Below are 6,000 nucleotides of genomic sequence, written 5' to 3'. Positions count from 1 at the left end.
TTTGTGAATCTGGCTAAAAGTTTATTGATTTTGTTGATCTTTTCAAAGAACTCTCCTGGTTTCATAGATATGTTCTATTGTTTCTTTTAGTTTCCATTTTGTTTATTGCTGCTCTGATCTTTATTATTTTCTTCCTTCTACTGGTTTTGGGTTTTGCTTTTTAAAATAATTTTTCTTTTAGGTTTTTTTTTTGGTTGCTTTTATGGTTTTTATGACTTATATTTATTTTTCCCTCTTCTATTGAGATATAATTAACATACAACATTGTATAAGTTTAAGGTTACAAAGCAATGATTCAATAAATGTATGTATTACAGAATAACAACCACAATAAGATTAGTTAACACCTCCATCACATTGCAAAATTTCCATTTATATTTTGTGATGAAAACATTTAAGATCTAATCTCTTAGCAACTTTTAAGTATATAACACAGTTTTATTCGCTATAGCCCCAATTTGTTTAAACCACTGTATATACTCAGCTGAACAGAATCTCAATTGATACCATAAATTTGCTAGATTTTGGAAACTGTTTTTTAAAAATTATATAGGAGGGGCGCCTTGGTGGTTCAGTTGGGTAAATGTTCGACTTCGGCTCAGGTTATGATCTCACAGTTTGTGGGTTCAAGCCCCGTGTCAGACTCTGTGCTGACAACTCGGATCCTAGAGCCTGCTTCAGATTCTGTGTGTCCCTCTCTCTCTGCTCCTCCCCCACTCATGCTTTGTCTCTCTCTCTCTCAAAAATAAACAAACATTTAAAAAAAATTTTTTAAAGAAAAATTATATAGGAGATTTTCTATTGTTTTCAATAGTGTGAAATGAGATTTTAGTTAACAATAATATATAAATATTGGTCCACTAATAGCAAACATACCATAATGAGTAAGAGGTTAATAGTAGATACTGGGTGCAGAGCATATAGGAACTCTCTGTACTATCTCTGTACTATCTTCTTAATTTTTCTTCAAATCCAAAACCAACTAAAAACTAAAATCTATTTAAAAAACTAAATCTAGGGGCACCTGAGTGGCTCAGTGGTTGGGCATCCGACTCTTGATTTTGGCTCAGATCATGATCTCCCAGTTCATGGGATCAAGCCCTGGGTCAGGCTCTGTGCTATTAGCAGAGTCTGCTTGGGATTCTATCTCTCCTCTCTCTCTGCTCCTCTCCCTGCTCATGTATTCTCCCCTGCCCCTCAAAATAAATAAATAAACATTTAAAAAAACCTAAATCTAACAGATAAATAGGTATGTGTGTACACACACACACACACACACACACACACACACATACTTACACACACACACATACTTACACACACACACACACATATATGTATGTATGTAGACACACACATACCCCCATCTTTCTACTTAACAGGGAATATACATTCTATATAAACACACTAAATATTCACAAAAATGACCAATTGTTAGGCATAAGGAAATCTCAGTAAATCCCAAAAGGGCCAAATTCTCTGACCATGTTAGAACAATTAACAACAAAACAAATATACATTTATACAAATATATATAGTATATTATATATTGCATCAGAAAAAGAAAAATATTCCAAAATTTTAAAGCCTTTCAGAGAAATTCCTATATAAAAGAGTACATCAAAACTGAAATTACAAACTATTCAGAAGTGAAGAACAATAATGTGAGAATAAAGTGAAATTTGTGTGACTAAGGCCAAAGTGTACACACAGGGTATAGTGCACTAGATCAGAGAATACAAAAGATTAAAAGTGAAAAAATAAGGCATTCAACTCAAGAAGTTAAAAAAACCAAAATAAAACAAAGTAAAATAAATGGATCAATGAAGATAAAAGCAAATATTAATTAAACCAAGTAACAGAAACAGAAAAGATGATCAATAAAATAAAACTTGGTTATTTAAAGAAACCAACAATACATTCAAACTTTTGGCAAATATCAACATCAAGGAAGAGAGAAAATAACAATATTAGCAATGAGAGAGATGTAATTTCATATTTGAAGAATATTAGCAAAAAAAGAACAAGTAGCACTTGATACCAATTAACTTAAAAATATGTATGAAAAGAATGCATTTCTAGAATAATGATTCTCAAATTTGATGATGTATCTAAATCTCCTAGAGAGATTGTTAAACAGATTATTGGGCCCCCTTCCCAGAGTTTCTTATTCAGTGGTCTGGGGTTGAGACCTGAGACATTGCATTTCTAACAAGTTCCTGAAGGTACTGGTGCTGCTGGTCTGGGGGCAATACTTTCAGAGCACTGTCTAGGAAAATATAAATTCCCAACTTTGACTTAAGAATCAATTGAAAACCGGAGGTGCCTGGGTGGATCATTCGGTTGAGCATCTGACTTTGACTCAGGTCACGATCTTACTGCTCGTGGGTTCGAGCCCCGTGTTGGACTCTGTGCTGACAGCCCAGAGCGTGGAGCCTCAGATTCTGTGTCTCCCTCTCTCTCTGCCCGTCCCCTGCTCACACTCTGTCTCTCTCTCTCTCAAAAATAAATAAACATTAAAAAATAATAATAATAAATTGAAAACCAAAAACCTGAATGTGGAAGCTGAAACTATAAAACTCTTTGAAGAAAACATGAGGGTAAATCGTGACATGCAAAATGTCAAATAAAACATTAGCAAAATTGAATTAAAAAATAAAACCTCCAAGAATCAGATGAGAAAAAACCTATAATAATCACATTAGATGCCAAAAAAAATCATTTAAAACATTTAAGAGAAAACAATAGGTGAGAATTTGGAGATTGCAAGTGGAAACTGCTTATGTCAACCAATTGGTTGTTCAAGAAAAGACACATGGTCTAGTAATTGAAGGAGAATAGAGGATCAAGGATAAAGTGTATGTGTATGTGTGTGTGTGTGTGTGTGTGTGTGTGTGTGTGTGTACAATGGGATGCACTTGAACATGTTCATAAGTTGATTTGGAAGCAGTCAGTAGATGGAGGAACACTGATATATAAGAGAGGAGTTATTGATTGAGTAACATTGAGATGAAATAGAAGGGACTGGTATCAAGAATGGAACATTGAACAAAAGATGGACTTAATTTAGGATAGCAGGTTGAGAAAGTTCAAGCTAGTTCACATATATTTTCCCTATGAAGTAGGACATGAAATCAGATGTTACAATTAGGTGAGCAAAGGGCTGAAAATTTTGGAGGTTGAACTGACCATTAGGAATTCAATGGTGACCTTTGAGATGAGCTGCCATGGGTTAACAGTGGCCCAGAATCCAGTGAATGAAGGAACGACTGGGGTGTGGAATGTGGCAGCAAGTGCAGATTTTTATTTCAAAGATCAAGACTGAAGGGGAATAGAGAAATAGACTGGCAGCTAGATTTCAAAAGGAAACATTTCAAATTTAAAAAAAATTTCTCAGTATTCAAGAATTGACATACATTATGGGGGAGGATATGTCACTAGCTTACATGTGATGCAATTTATTGTTTTGTTGCTAATGAGACATCAGACAGTGCATTGTAAATGCACAATCAACTGCAAACTACCTATCTCTCATCCAAAAGAAAGAAAAATTGGCAACAAAACTCCACCAAGTATATAAATATAAAAACTAAAGGTTTCTGAGCTTCCCATTCAAATTAACTTTTTTCTTAAAAAAAAAAAAAAAAGGTAAGTACTGAATGAAGCTCCTCATTCTCCATCACAATAACTACTTCCACTTAGCTCTGTTCTACAAGCCATAAAGTGGGCTTGTCTAAATAGACAAACATTGGGGTAAAAATCAAAGAGAACAAAAGAGCCTTTTGAAAGTTACATCTAGTAGTTTCAATTTAGTGTGATATGGCCCAAACGCAGTCCTGTTTCAACTTTCCACTTAAAGGCCTATGAGGACACAGGGAAAAAAAGACAAAATTTGATCAACTAGAATTGAAAATTGATCTATCACAAAGATCTTAGAGGAATAGAATTGGATGGGGCAGCCCACACAAGCTCTGTTATCAGAAATAGAGCAAACCTGCTGGCAACATAAAAAATAAATAAATAAATGGAGGAAAATGTAGTCTCTTTCCTCCACTGTCTAAGTCTTGATTGGAAAGCTCTGGATGAGTGTCAGAAAATCCATGCTGCTTTATCTCTGCAAAGCAAGGGATGATTTTTGAGGCACTTGTAATGATGTATTTCCCTCCACCCCCACATCTCCACCTATCCTCAGACAGAATCTTTCCACTTAGAGTCCACAATCCCCTCAAAACAACAGGCTAAATGTATGTCAAGGGCTAATTATGGTGAAGAAATCCTGAAAGGTAGGTCTGTAGAAGCCAACTGAAAGGGTGTCAAAGCACCAAACAGTATACCATTACAAGACTTTCCCCCCATCCCTCAGAGACACACTAGATGAACTAATAATGATAGGAGCTGCCATCTTAAAATTCTCCACCTAAAATGCTAGGTGGCTGTTTGAGGGGCTGCCCCCAATACACAAACTGAGCAGAGGAGCAGTGACAGCATTAAGTCAGGACTCTGCTAGCCACCTGCCTCACCAATGCAATGCTATGGGAAGAGGTCCCACCGAAGAGCCAAAGCTTGCAAGGAAAGCTGTGTTGTGCTGGGCTGGGCCATACCTAATGGTTATATGAATAGGAATTGTTGGGAGTGGAGTGGATGGAGAGCCTCAGATGGCACTTTGGCCTATGAAAGAAGAAGCTATCTGGTGTAGTAGAGGATATCTGATCTGAAAGTGAAAATGTGTCAATAGAGACCATCCTGCAGAATGCTGGGAACTGATCACAAGGCTTGATTTGTGTTCTCCCTAGGCATGTGTGGTCCATACCATACCTAAATACTGGCAAATTGTTGGAGAGGCCTCAGCAATGTTAACAGGTCATACTGGTGATGTTGTTCATCTTGGAAAACAAATTAGCTCAAAAGAATTGGTAATGATCCCAGCCAAGACTGACTGAATGGTGCTCAGCAGCCCAGGAACAGTTCATTCATGCAGGCAGGTGGAGGAGAGTGCACCCTATTTCTTAGGTGGATGTAGATGTGAGTGTTGTCAGGTGGAGAAATTCTGTCTGTTCCACAGCAGATAGCCACTTACTATTGAGCCTGGCAGTTCTACAGGTAAAACTAAAACAGGCTGATTGCAGTCCCAACTCTTTCTTCAGTTAACATTATATTTTAACTACAAATGCATGACATGCTTTATACTTAGGAAGCACAGTAAGGCTCAAGGAAGCTATGTCTCTGGGAAGCCCCACCATTGGCCATCTTTCCATTAGCCATGCTCATGCTTGCCTTTACACCTTCCACCATATGGGCTCCCCAGAGCAGCTGCTCTACAATGCTAAAAGGACTTCATGTCAAGAATTCCCATTTTCTTCCACAATATGCTTTCACCTCCAGCAATAATTCTTCCAAACTAGGGTATATAATTGGGGCCTAATAAGCTCTACTTTCTCAAGTAGGAAACTTTTTTTAAGTGTTTATTTATTTTTGAGAAAAATGGAGCAAAAGTGGGGGGAGGGGCAGAGAGAGATGGAGACACAGAATCTGAAGCAGGCTCCAGGCTCTGAGTTGTCAGCACAGAACCTAGTGTGGGGTTCAAACTCACAAGCTGTGAGATTATGATCTGAGCTGAATTTGGACACTTAACCAACTGAGCCACCCAGGCACCCCTCAAGTAGGAAGCCTAACGAATGATCTTTGGTGTCTTCCGCCAACCTCAGCTTGTTTATACTATAGGTGGTAGAAATTCCTTTACTAGGAAAGGCTTCCCCCCTTTCTCTTCTGGAAGCTTGACAGAAAGGGGAGAATGGAATTTTAGGTAAAAAGAATGACACAAAGACATGGAGGTGTGAAAACATGGTGTCCTGGGAAACGATGAGTAATTTAGTGTGGAGAAACTCTAGGCTGTATAGAGAATGAAGCAGAGAAGAGGAAATGAGAATTAAGGGTAGGGCTGAAGTCAGGTACTGAACAAACTTGAATGCTGTGTGCATAAATTTCCTATTGCTGCTCTAA

Source organism: Puma concolor, chromosome A3, assembly GCF_028749965.1.
Source record: "Puma concolor isolate L17-30 chromosome A3, mPumCon1.1.hap2, whole genome shotgun sequence".
Taxonomy (NCBI): domain Eukaryota; kingdom Metazoa; phylum Chordata; class Mammalia; order Carnivora; family Felidae; genus Puma; species Puma concolor.
The sequence above is the reverse complement of the archived record's forward strand: the minus strand, read 5'-3'. Positions refer to the sequence as shown.